Here is a 14813-nt window from a genome sequence, read left to right on the forward strand (position 1 = left end):
AGTGTGAGTGAGTGAGTGGAAGGAGGAAAAGCGGACATGTAAGGGAAAGCCACGTAAGTGCTCTCGGGTGCAGTTAATTGTGAGTGATTGTATTCGGATAATTGACGTACAGCTTAATTATTCGGAGGTGAACGTGCAGTGGATCTATTGCTGAATGAGGACTTAAGTGTCGTATTGTTTGTTTGCGAAAATTGGATGTAAGTGGAAAGAGATAAGAGAGAAAAGAGATGGAAAAGAAGAGGACAATTATGTAACAATGGCATTGATAGGATTGATTGATTGATTGAGTACTTTATTTATGTAGATTACAATATATACTGGCTTATACACTTATATACAATTGCTTACAATACAGCAAAATTATAGATGAATTTACATAATATAGACTAAAAATAATTATTGAACTGTATATGATATGAAAAAGCAATTTGTAATATATTAACTACAGATAATAATCATATTGTTATGCATCAACATAATTGGCGGAGCTTGGACATATCAATGTCCATTCTTCGGAAAGAATATTAAAATATCCTCCCCACTAACTCTCTACCAAAACGTTAATTTCGTTATTTAAACTAAGGATTTATTATTAATGGAAATATTGTAAAGTTTAATCAATATGAATATTGAAGGAAAAAAAGAAAATTGATAAGTAAAAAAATATATAGGTAGATAAGATCAATAATTGATTAATAATGACGTAGGCTGAAAGTATATCAGGGTTATCAACTTTCAGTAATATACAGCAGTATGCAGTGGATAATTGAAATAACATGAGTTTATATAATATATATATATATATATATATATCTATATATATATATATATATAATTTTATAATTTGTTCTATAACATGGTTTAAAGGTTTATATTGGTGGAATGGGTGAGGGATGGTTGTCATGTGATCGTTCTAGGGCCGGACAGTTTCAGTCATTTGTTCCAAAATATGTTTTTTAAAGTCAGTATGAAGCTCGCTCGGCTCTCGATAGACCTGATAGAAACAGGAAGTGTATTCCATGCACGACAGGCACTGACTAAGAAGGATTTTGTGAAAATAGTAGTTCGATGATTGGGTATACTTAAAGTACTTTCTCCGGTTCTAGTATGTGAAGCATCTATCCTCCTACCTTCAGAAGGTAGGAGAGGAGAGATCCTAGGAGAGGGAGAGCAAAAGGATGAGAAAGATCAGAACAAGAAGGATGAGAAATAGGTGGTGATTTGCGAGAACAAGATTAATTCTTACCTATCACCATAGGCAAGGAAAGTATTGCTTCCGAAAAAATAAGGTACCCTAATTTCTAAATTTCTATACGTTTCAAGGTCCCCTTAGTCCTAAAAAAGTGGTTTTTGGGTATTGGTCTCTGTGTGTGTTTAAGTCTATGTGCGTCTGTGTACACGATATCTCATCTCCCAATAAACGGAATAACTTAAAATTTGGAACTCAAGTCCTTACAATATAAGGATCCGACGCGAACAATTTTGATCAAATACAATTCAATATGGCGGCTAAAATGGCAAAAATGTTGTCAAAAACAGGGTTTTTCGCGATTTTCTCGAAAACGGCTACAACGATTTTGATCACATTAATACCTAGAATTGTTATCAATAAGCTCTATCAACTGCCATAAGTCCCATATCTGTTAAAATTCCAGGAGCTCCGCCTGATCTATGCAAAGTTTGATTTTAGTTTCCCAATTATCATAAAAATTTCAAGTGGGAAAGTAACGCATGAAAATCTCTAAAAATTTCTGTTCAGTAACATTTTCACCTAAAATTGAAAATAAGCTCGAAATTCGAGAAAATGTGATTATTAAATTGCAAACTGTTGGCAACATCAAATCATCCACTATGAAGAGATAGCAGACGTCGTGTGTCTCCAGCGTTATTGTCCTGTCACCAGCTGGCTCAGATCTTTAAATAGTGGACTTGAGATGCGCGTGAACACTGGCGTCAGGGGATCAATTTTCATAACAGCAAGGAAAGTTGTGTGATTGCACCACACCAGATTTTTCTAATTCATGTCGTTTAAAATACACCGATAATAATCTATACAGAAAATATTTAAAGATATGATGATTGAAAGCACATTGAAGTCAATTTTAGACTCATTTGGAAGATCTTAAGGGTAACCGTCCACTGGAACCGATTTCGTCCGAGATAGCATCGGCCGAAAACTACCGAACTCGTCCGAACGATCCATTGCAACAGGTTCATACGTCCGTGCACGGCCGATCAAGTTTTCGATCAGAGTATTGAATGGGATTTTCCGGCTCTATCCGGCCGAAGTCGAGCTGAGACAACATCATCCTAACCTCAAAATTGTTCAACAGTCTTGTCCGTTTTTGTTTTTTGAGCTTGTTCTGTTTTATAAAGTTTTAACTATGAACAATGAAAAAATGATAAGTTTGTTTCAAGAGCATGTTCCATTGTGGGATATGCGAGACAAAATATATCATCGTCGTGATATCTTTTCTGTATAGGGCTACTTATAATATAAATATAAAGAAAAAAATAAAAATCTCAGATTTTTATTTTTCTTCATATTCATCGTCGTGATGTTCGAAGGAATCTGTTGAAAAATATTACTGAACAAATAGGATCTGAAGGTAAAATCATTTTAATGAATAACTAATTTAGTGGATATTTGTTTATTCAATTTTCAAAATCTAAATATAATCATTGTTTATGGAAAATTGTGATGGCTAAGATAGTAGTTAATTCAATAATTGGCAACTAGACTGAAGTAAACGGTTCCAATGGACGACCATATTCGGCCGAAATAACGGCCGGCAGATTCGTCCGATCCAACGGCCGAACGGATCGGTTGAATACGGTACAAGTTGACAGGAGGTGGCGGAGTACGAGGAGGAGGAGGAAGAGGAAATAAATCTGTTGCTTGCGAAAGAAGTCGTCGAAAAACGGATGTAAAAGGTGTCTATCCACTCATATTTATGCACCCCACTTCTCTCCTAATACACTTTTCCACCACCATTCACTCCTCCTCCTCCAACTACTCCTTCTCCTCCAAACAACTCCTCCTTCTCATCTTCCTTCTCCTCCTCCGTATTCTTTTCCTCGGCATCATTCTCCTCAACGTCTCCCACCTTCTCAACTACGTCTGTCTCGTACTGCTACTCGTACTTCTCCCTCTCCTTCTCATCAACCCCATCACCTCCTTCTCAACCTCCTCCGTCTACTACTGCTACTCATCCTCCTCCATCTTCTTCTCCTCCTCCTCCTCCTTCTCCTTCTTCTCCTCCTTCTTCTTCTCCTCCTCCTTATCATTCTCCTCCTACTCCTTTACCGCATCCTTCTCCTCAACCACCTCCACAACTTCTCACCCTCCCTCCTACTGCTACTCATCCTCTTTCTCCTCCTCACACCCCTCCACCATTTTCTCCACCAACTCCACTATCTTCTCCTCCTCTTTCCAGTCCTTCTCCTCCCACTCGTACTCCTCCTCCTTCTCCTACTCCTTCTCCACGTCCTTCTCCTACTCCTACTCCACGTCCTTCTCCTCCTCCACTTACTCCTCCTTATACTCCTCCTCCATCCCCTTCTCAACCACCATCTCATCCCTCTTCTCCTCCTCCTCCTCCTCACACCCCTCCTCATTTTCGTCATCCCTCTCCTCCTCCTTCACCACCACTTCCTCTTTCCACCTCTTCTACTCCTACTCCTCCTCATTTCCTCCTCCTTCCCCTTCTCCTCCTCCTCCTCCTCCACACCTCCTCCTCCACGTTCTCCTTCTCCTCTTTCCACTCTTCCTCCTCCTCCTCCTCCTCACACCCCTACTCCTTTTCGTCCTCCTCCTTCTCCTACTCCTCCTCCTCCTCCTTTTCTTACTACTACTCCTCCTCCTTCTTCCTCTCCTACCCCCCTTCTCCTCCTCCTCAACCTACCCCACTCCCACCCGCTCCTATTCCTCATCCTTGACTCATCCTCCACCTTTCCCCTCAACACCACCCAAAACCAGAAGCAAACATAGCACGCATGCTGTTATCGGAAAATGGATTGTAAATGATTTCCTATTCTTATAAACCTCTGCATCCTTAGCACGCCGCGATTTGCAGCTAAAGTTGTTTATTCCCTTCAAAAAACTCTACTGCTCTATAACTATATTACTCCATAGTTCTGCTATATAGTGAGCCAGATTCACCATTCAAGCTGGCAGTATTCCTCATAAACAACCCATCATGCCTCCCATTCAACCCATACTGACAAATTGATATGAATCTCACCCCAGCTTGACTGACGCTAGTTCGTAAACTTCCGGGCACTGAGGAAGCAACAAATTACTTATGTTTTCTGTGCTTCCGGCAACCTCCCACATCTTCTGAAACAGTTATTGATTATTGAATATATCAGCATACATTTTTTCAAAGTTGTTGATTCCAAGTGGGAGAAAATAGCTGAATAGGACGGAAGCTGGGTCAGATTCCTATTCACATAGGTGAAGCAAACATATTTTTTCGCCCCACTTGGATGTAATGAGCTGGTTTTCGTGCGTCATATGGAGGCCGAAAATGATTGTTTTCTGACCAGGCCGGTAAGAGTTTTACGGCCCTAGGGCTGTAAAATAACCTTGAAGTCAGCTGATTCTGATTTGATTCTGTGAACGTGTTTACAAAATGGTTTATGAAACGGAATCAGTTTATGCTTCTAGAATTGAATAAGTATTCTGCAATAAGATACTATCATTTTATTTGGATGAATAAAATACAGATAAGATATATATTATAAATTATTCAAATTCGATTTTCATAGTAGGATAGAAACTTCTAACCTAAACTTCCGAAGTCAACGACAACAAACATTGTTGACGTAGACATTCAGATTGGCCAAATTTCAAGTGTGCTAAAACAGCTGATCAAAAAACTTTTCATTATTTGTGTTTATTATTCAAGAATCAAAACATTTAAAATAATATCATCTTATTGTCATTTGGAAGAATAAAAAGTATAAACTCAACCTCTCACATAATTGAACATAATCTTTTAGGTTATTTAGACAAATCAGAATAAAAAATAAAAATACTTGGACAATTTCCTGATATTCAGATTACCTCATATTTGCTAGAGCTATGACCTTCCTGTTTTGCTTTCGGAAGTGCCTAATAAACAATTATTCTCTTATTTATATTGTTTATTTTTCTGTGTGGCGAAAAATAACGTTCTCACCATGGGCAAAAATGTTTTTCCGGCTCTCAATCTTTTCTAGAAAAACGATTTCGAGCCGGAAAAGTCTCATTTTCGGCCCTAGGTGCGAAATATACTATTACTTTTCTTGCCCTATTACCATAGGTAAGGAAACTATTGCTTTCCAAAAAAAATCAAGGTAACCCAGTTTCTAAATTTCTTTACGTTTCAATGTCCCTTGAGACCGGAAGAGTGGTTTTTGGGTATTGGTCTGTATGTATGTGTGTGTGTGTGTGTGTGTGTATGAGTGTATGTGTGTCTGTATACACGATATCTCATCTAACAATCAACGGAATGACTTGAATTTTGGAACTTAAGGTCCTTACACTATAAGGATCCGACACGAACAATTTCGATCAAATGCAATTCAAGATGGCGGCTAAAATGGCGAAAATGTTGTCAAAAACAAGGTTTTTCGCGATTTTCTCAAAAACGGCTCCAACGATTTTGATCAAATTTATACAAAAATAGTCATCAATAAGTTCTATCATCTGCCATAAGTCCCATATCTGTAAAATATTCAGGAGCTGCGCCCCATCCATGCAAAGTTCGATTTTAGATTTCAATTATCCGGCTTCAGATACAATTTAAACAGAAAATTTTAAGTGGATTGAGCAAGAAAATCTCTACAATTTATGTTCAGTAACATTTTCACCAAAAATTTAAAATTAGCTTGAAATTTGAGAAAATGTGATTATTCAATTGCAAGCTGTTGGCAACTGTTGATTCTATTAAATCATTCACTATGATGAGATAGCAGACATCGTGTGTCTACAGCGTTATTGTTCTGTGACCAGCTGGCTCAGATCTTTGAATAGTAGACTTGAGATGCGCGTGAACACCAGCGTCAGGTGATCAATTTCTATAACTGGAAGGAAAGTTGTGTGAGTGCGCCACACTAGATTTTTCATATTGTTTTATTGATTCATGATCTATATATATAAAAGCGAAATGGCACTCACTCACTGACTGACTCACTCACTCACTCACTCACTCACTCACTCGCATAACTAAAAATCTACCGGACCAAAAACGTTCAAATTTGGTAGGTATGTTCAGTTGGCCCTTTAGAGGCGCACTAAGAAATCTTTTGGCAATATTTTAACTCTAAGGGTTGCTTTTAAGGGGTTTAAAGTTCGTCTTCTAGCATGTATATTCTTCTTCTCCCAATCTCTTAATTATAATTGAAATTTCCATATCATATGTTACTATAGAACTATAATCTAGGTAGAATACCTCTTCGAAACAGTTGTTAACTGGCAACTAAATTAATAATTTTGTCAGGTTGGCATTAAGTTGAGTTGACTTTGTTAGGTTGGCACCAAGTTGAAGATTTAAATGCATTTATCGCGGAAAAATTGATTGGGCACTGCTACTTCAATCCTGGGAATATTATATTACTAGCCGTCAGGCTCGCTTCGCTCGCCATATCCGTTTAGCCAGACGTTTAGTCTGGACCCCCGACTGGATTGTTCTAACATATGATAAAAATGCAGGCGAGCGAAGCGAGCCTGCTGATCTCATTCTTGGACGATCCAGTCGGGGGTCCAGGGGGCGGAGCCCCCTGGCTAGACGGATATGGCGAGCGAAGCGAGCCTGACGGCTAGTAGTAAATATAGTAACAGTAGTTAGTTTTTGTTCGTGTTACCACTTCTACATGGAATGTTATGGAGATTATACACACAAAATCCAACCTCGTTCTTTATTGAATCCCAGTACTAAATATCCTGATTTTTTATATTGTTTTATTAATCCATGATATTAAATATAGTAGCATTATAATATAATAATTATGATGGTGAATATAGTAATAGCAGTTAGTTTTTGATTATGTTACCACTTCTACATGGAATGTTATGGAGATTATACACACAGAATCCAATTTCGTTCTTTACTGAATTCCAATACTAAATATCCTAAAAGATTTCATCGCAAAGTAGGTAAAATTGAATGAAGTGATTCCGATCAGTAAGGCCTCCATTCCGATCACGTCTGTGACGATGTTTATTGTGAACTCTCTGAGGAGAGATGAAATCGGCTCTGAAAGTCCGGTATAGCTGGAATCCTAAGCTCAACAGATATCTGACAACGGATTGGCAGAGGTGCACCAAATAATGTACAGAATAAGGATTCCATATTTAGAATGTATTTCAAGTATTCAAAAGTCGAGACGTCCAAAGATGCAGCATAAATATTCAAGCGGAAAGGAACGTGAAGAGCTCAAACGACAGGAGGTGGTTGAGGAGGAGGAGGAGGAGGAGAAGGTGGTGTAGGAGGACTGTAAGTCATGCGTGTTATATCGGAAATGGATTGAGTCCGTCTTACTGCCACAATATTTCTCAACTCTCATCTAGAAAAATAAAATGTCAATCTCACTCGACTTGGAAACATCAATATATCCAAGAATGTTTCATACCTTACTGCCGTATCCTTGATTCGTTTTTGAATTATCCGTGGTCTTTCAAATTATATATCATATATCATGGTCGATTTCCACTTTGCTCTTATGTATGTACAAGTGAATGTTCTAGGAATGAACAAATAGACTTCTTAAGAAAGCTTTCTCAGGTCTTGGAATCTTGACAATATATGGACATGTATGATGTTATTGATTTTTCCTACAGTTACGTTGAAAAGTGGCCATTGCTGCACTGATTACAGAACGCAAAGAATCACTTTTCCGCTCTAGTGCGGGAAAAATTTTTCTGCACTCCAGATTTGCAACATGGCAACGCAAAATACTTAGTAGGTTATATGGAGCAACAGTGCAGCAAAATCAAAATGAAGTTGGTAACAGTGACTGCTGTGGCTGCTATAGTGAGCAGAGGTGCAACGAAGCACAACGCGCTAATTATTATTCATTATATATTATAACCAAGGACAACGAGGACTTTAGGATTTTATGATTAAGGTTTTTATCAATAATAAAATTACACAGAAAAACATTTGATGCATTTCAGGCAATTTTACCCATAATTACCCACTTTTCATATTCAATGGTAACTGTAGGAAAAACTTAATGTGAAATACGTGCGCAAAGTTCCTCTGCTACACTCAAGAAACCATTTCCGCCCTCGCCTACGGCTCGGGTGTAAACGTTTCTTTCGGTGCAGCAAACTGACACTTTGCGCACTAGTTGCACAAATAACTATTTCTTCTAAATATTGTGACTTAAACTTGAGAAATAATACACACAATAATCATAATAGATGATTACATGAATACATAATATCACAGATAAGATCTGTTTGATACACAACCGTCTAGAGAGGTTAGAAATAATTTGTGGAACTGTCAACCAGTTTGTAAGTATCAGGAGATCCTAATAGTCCAGACAATGAATGCTCAAAAAAGTGTATAGAGGGAAAACTTTGGAAGACAATTTATTCTATAAGAAATTGAAGCTTACATAATATCCTATAATATTGACCTCACAACTTTTTCTATATCTCTTTCACTTTTCGAGATATCTACTCTAAAAGATGTGACATTTTTGAAAAAACACATTTACCCACAATTTATCGCTATTTTCGCTCTTATAATTTTTGGATTATCTGTGGGAAAAATCCATGATGCTTATAGAGCATCAAATTCTCTTCAATTTGATGTATAATTTCACAAATCCACTTATGCTATTTTTTCTCCATGGAGTTGTGACTGATAACAGTGGTTAAATTCTATTTCTGACAGTGATTCTCTATTTCAAATGTAAGACACTTTCAAACTTTCCCATTCAAGGAAGTAAGATACGAGTACAATACGAGTGAATGCTATAACCCCATATTATTTTTCCATGAATATGTATAGCTCGAATAATCCGATTATCAAATCTTGAGCGCTGGTAATATATTTGCTTGGATAATGATAACAGAATGTCTTCCGAATTGCAGCTTGGAGAAAAACTGGTATTAACCTTGTCGGATATTATCTCATCCCACATCCTAACATCCTAATCCTAGATTGGATTGCCACGACTTCATTTCAAATTCGTGTGCATTCAAGGATTGTGTTCTTCTTCTGCTTCTTCTTCTTCTTCTAATTCTTCTTTACCTTTATCTTTTCAACATATTCAGCTAACATAACCTCATATCGTTGCACAAGCAATTTGTGGGAGATGAAATCTCTCAGATACCTGTTCAATCTCGTATGATAATCCTTTTTTATTCCTACTTTCATCCTGAACATATTTCTTCTCCTTCTTCTTCTTGTTCTTTTTCTTCTTGTTCTTGTTGTTGTTGTTCTTCTTCTTCCTCTCATTCTTCTTGATCTTGTTCTTGTTCTTCTTGTTCTTGTTGTTGTTATTGTTGCTCATCTTCTTCTTCATCTTTTTCTTCTTCCGTCTTCTTTTTCTTCTTCCTGTTTTTCTTCTTCTTCTTCTTCTTCTTCTTCTTCTTCTTCTTCTTCCTGTTTTTTTTCTTCTTCTTCTTCTTCTTCTTTTCTTCTTCTTCTTCTTCCTGTTTTTTTTTCTTCTTCTTCTTCTTCTTCTTCTTCTTCTTCTTCTTCTTTCTTCTTCTTCCTGTTTTTTTTCTTCTTCTTCATCATCTTCTTTTTCTTCTTCTCCCGTCTTCTTCTTCCTGTTTTTTTTCTTCTTCTTCTTCTTCTTCTTCTTCTTCTTCTTCTTCTTCTTCTTCTTCTCCCACTCAATCTTGTTCTTGTTGTTGTTCTTCTTCTCCTTCTTCTTCTTTTTGTCCTCACAACTTTATTGTACCTCCTTCTCTTGTCATTCTTCTTCATATCTTCATCACTATCAGCATCTTCGATTTTAAAACGTTTCATAATTATCCTTGTTATCTCCTCTCATAGTATTCTTGCTGAAAAAGGTCAAATTAATTTTAATGTATATATTTGTGAATAATATGGGATGATTTATTGAAAAATATATTCAATAATAAAATATAGGAAAGAAAGAATGTGGATATTATTATACAATCTTTTTTACTTTCCTTGCCCTATTACCATAGGTAAGGAAAGTATTGCTTTCCGAAAAAATTAATGTACCCCAATTTCTAAGTTTCTATACGTTTCAAAGTCCCCTGAGCCCAAAAAAGTGGTTTTTGGGTATTAGTCTGTATGTGTGTGTGTGTGTGTGTGTGGTGTGTGTGTGTGGTGTTGTGTGTGTGTGTGTGTGTGTGGTGTGTGTGTGTGTGTGTGTGTTGTGTGTGTGTGTGTGTGTGTGTGGTGTGTGTGTGTGTGTGTGTGTGTGTTGTGTGTGTGTGTGTGGTGTGTGTGTGTGGTGTGTGTGTGTGGTGTGTGTGTGTGTGTGTGTGTGTGGTGTGTGTGGTGTGTGTGTGTGTGTGTGGTGTGTGTGTGTGTGTGTGTGTGTGTGTGTGTTGTGTGTGTGTGTGTGTGTGGTGTGTGTGGTGGTGTGTGTGTGGTGTGTGGTGTGTGTGTGTGTGTGTGTGTGTGTGTGTGTGTGTGTGTGTGTGTGTGTGTGTGTGTGGTGTGTGTGTGTGTGGTGGTGTGTGTGTGTGTGGTGTGTGTGTGTGTGGTGGTGTGTGTGTGTGTGGTGTGTGGTGTGTGTGTGTGTGTGTGTGGTGGTGTGTGTGTGTGGTTGTGTGTGTGTGTGTGTGTGGTGTGTGTGTGTGTGTGTGTGTGTGTGTGTGTGTGTGTGTGTGTGTGTGTGTGTGTGTGTGTGTGTGTGTATGAGTGTATGTGCGTCTGTGTTCACGATATATCATCTCCCAGTTAACGGAATGACTAGAAATTTGGAACGTAAGGTCCTTACACTATAAGGATCCGACACGAACAATTTCGATCAAATGCAATCGTTGGAGCCGTTTTTGAGAAAATCGCGAAAAACCCTGTTTTTGACAACATTTTCGCCATTTTAGCCGCCATCTTGGATTGCATTTGATCGAAATTGTTCGTGTCGGATCCTTATAGTGTAAGGACTTTACGTTCCAAATTTCAAGTCATTCCGTTAACTGGGAGATGAGATATCGTGTACACAGACGCACAAATTGGGGTACCTTAATTTTTTTCGGAAAGCAATACTTTCCTTACCTATGGTAATAGGGCAATGAGAGTAAAAATTGAAGACTTACAAAAATAAGTTCAAAAAATATTGTTAAAGTCTTTCGATGTGATAAGACAATAATGTATGACGACATGTGTGTACACACATGTTGAACTCACTTTGTCCTGGTGTTATTGGCCACCCTCAGTCGTCTCGGCTATCCTGGCCTGCAAACTTACAACTTTTTTACTCTTACAGCATTTTCCATTTCTTACCGTAGCTTTAGAATATTGAAAAAATAGTCTTCCCTAACACTTTGAACTCAAGTATCTCTTTAAACCTATCCAAAATTCATGCTGAAGTAGGCTAGGACGAAATAACTAGCTTATAAGCGTCAGAGTGTGCACTACAGTGAAAAAAAAATAGCTCCCCTTTGAAAACAATTTCATAACTATTTCAAAGTGCAAAGTTATTAAGCTACCACACAAAAAACAAAGAAGCGCTATCCAAGACTACAAACATCATTTCTTCCAATGCTCCTTGATACGATTTTATAGTCGATAGCTTCCGTTGCAGCCGACAATATAAGAAATAAATCCCACTTGCGTTATAACTAGAAAGTTTAACTAAAGTTTCCCGACCCACAAAAAAAACTGGCACTGTATTTCAGTTGAGGTGATACCGGGAATGGCACAAACTTTTGGCTTCCACGAAGACTTCTTATATAAATATATTAGTCGAATTATATCTGGGACGCAGCATCCAACTCGGAGAAAATAATGTCAGATACTTGATCAAATTAATACCGGCAAAGCAGCTTTGGGAAATCGTTCGGAAAAGTCTTCTTTGGAAACGGAGACAGTTTTCTCGTGACAAAAAATGAGTCCCACAGAGTTTCACAGAGTATAATGCGACTTAGTTGGAGTTTTCATAAATTCAATTTCCAGAGAGGAGGCGAGGGCGATAGTTCAACCTCATGAATTATTATGGAATGGGTAACTTATTGCAGTAACTGTGTCTGTTGTTTTATGTTTGTAATATAATGTTATGAGGATGAGACATGGAATTGATGTTAAATGATAAAAGTCATGAAATATTTTTCAGTTTTGAAAATAGATGCGGAGCAGTGATATTTTTACTTTCCTTGCTCTATTACCATGGGTAAGGAAAGTATTGCTTTCCAGAAAATATTAAGGTACCCCAATTTCTAAATTTCTATACGTTTCAAGGTCCCCTGAGTCCAAAAAAGTTGTTTTTGGGTATGGTCTGTGTGTGTGTGTGTGTGTGTGTGTGTGTGTGTGTGTGTGTGTGTGTGTGTGTGTGGTGTGTGTGTGTGTGTGTGTATGTGTGTATGTGTACACGATATCTCATCTCCCAATTAACGGAAAGACTTGAAATTTGGAACTTAAGGCCCTTACAATATAAAGGTGCGTACAGATATACGCGCCGCGAACATGAGCAATTCACTTTTAATCAGCTGATTATATCTGTATTTTTACAGACACGGTAAGATACAGATAGAAAAAGCTTGGCATCAGCTGATTAATAGTGAGTTGCTCATGTTCGCGGCGCGTATATCTGTATGCACCTTAAGGATCCGACACGAACAATTTCGATCAAATGCAATTCAAGATGGTGGCTAAAATGACGAAAATGTTGTCAAAAACAGGGTTTTTTGCGATTTTCTCGAAAACGGCTACAACGATTTTGATCAAATTCTTACCTAAATAGTCATTGATAAGCTATATCAACTGCCTCAAGTCCCATATCGATAGTGATATCGCATATCCCATATGCGATAATGCAACTTTTTGCAATGTAGTACATGATATTGTTCCAGCACTTCTGATTTCTAGTAAGTTAAACTTCTAAAGATAATGGAGTATAATAGAGAACATATTTATATTTATACACCGTAAAATACAGGTACAAAACATAGGAGCAAAAATAACGGTACCTACTTGTTCGCAATAATGGCTTCTAAGCTTTGAAATAAGTCGTAGGCGGACTCTCTTGTCAAACGCCTCCTGATTGGTCAAAATTGGGACCGCCTCCATTTCGTCTCACAAACGCTACCTATTGGCCATCGCCTATTCGGTGGCTGGTTCAGAATTTTAACACAGGTGGCAGCAATTCATGGGTTGCTTTATTTTCTTCCACTTTCATTTTCATTCATGTTGAAGTAATTATACTATCATAATAAATCATATAATATAAGCATATATATAAACTACTGTACTTGATAACCTTTTCAATATATTAACTAGTAGTTCTGTGAACAGAAGACCTCGCGCTCAGTAAATTACATTGACCTGTTGTTATGTTTTCTCAAAAAATAATAAATTATTTATCAATTAAAAGTATCTAGGAATAATTATAAATAATCACAGAGCTTTCTGTCCTATTGTAATTTTTAATATATTAACTAGTAGTTCTATGAACAGTAGACCTCGAGCTCAGTAAGTTACATTGACCTGTTGTTATGTTTTCTCAAAAAATAATAAATTATTTATCAATTAAAAATATCTAGAAATAATTATAAATAAACACAGAGCTTTCTGTCCTATTGTAATTTTTAATAGATTAACTAGTGGTTCTGTGAACAGTAGACCTCGCGCTCAGTAAGTTACATTGACCTGTTGTTATATTTTCTCAAAAAATAATGAATGATTTATCAATTTAAAATGTCTAGAAAAAATCCTAAATAAATATAGGGCTTTCTGTCCTATCGTACCGTGACCTGTCGTCCCGGAATGTGAGTGTGAGCGCTGTTATCAGGTCTGGCTGCAACTGTCTACAACGTTGATTGAAAGATACAATTTTCAAGATGTTCCATGTTTTTGAACGGGAAGTATTACAGTCAACTGTCTACTAACGTTGATGGAAAGATACATTTTCAAGATGTTCGATGTTTTTGAACGGGTAGTATTATAGTCCACTAGACAGCTTATTTATGATGAATAATTCTATAGTCTGATTTTCACTCTAATATTGGCGTATGAAGGAGGCTTCCTTTTCCTTTTATATTATCCTTGGAATGCAAACTTTCCAAAAACCTTGTATATACGTTGACGCGCAATTTAAAAAGGAACATACCTGTCAAATTTCATGAAAATCTATTACCGCGTTTCGCCGTAAATGCGCAACATATAAACATTTAAACATTAAGAGAAATGCTAAACCGTCGACTTGAATCTTAGACCTCATTTCGCTCGGTCAACAATTATTCATTCGAGTATAGTACAGAATAGTCTATTCTAAACTCATTCAAAAGTGACAAATGTCTGTCACAAGTCATTCTACTAAATATACGACAATATTGTACTTACTACATTAGAATAGGCTACATTTCCACAGTGTCAACGTGGACCTTACAATAGATGTAAGTATTTTAAAGAAATAATTAAAATAATGTGTGTTGAAAGTTGTATGGAATCACAAATTATGGATTTTCTCTACTATCAATTATTTGCTCATTAATGATAAATATGAAGTGTTATCAGAGTATACAATAAAAAGACTGAAAAAAAAAATTCCAGACAGCCCTTGAAATTTGTTGTGAAGTTGACACTATTCTGAAGTGACAAGTCACATGTCAGCCACAAAGCATCCTATCAAATATACGACACTCTACTAGACATTCTAAAAACATCATC

The sequence above is a fragment of the Nilaparvata lugens genome, chromosome 3 (assembly GCF_014356525.2).
Source record: "Nilaparvata lugens isolate BPH chromosome 3, ASM1435652v1, whole genome shotgun sequence".
Classification (NCBI taxonomy): Eukaryota; Metazoa; Arthropoda; class Insecta; order Hemiptera; family Delphacidae; genus Nilaparvata; species Nilaparvata lugens.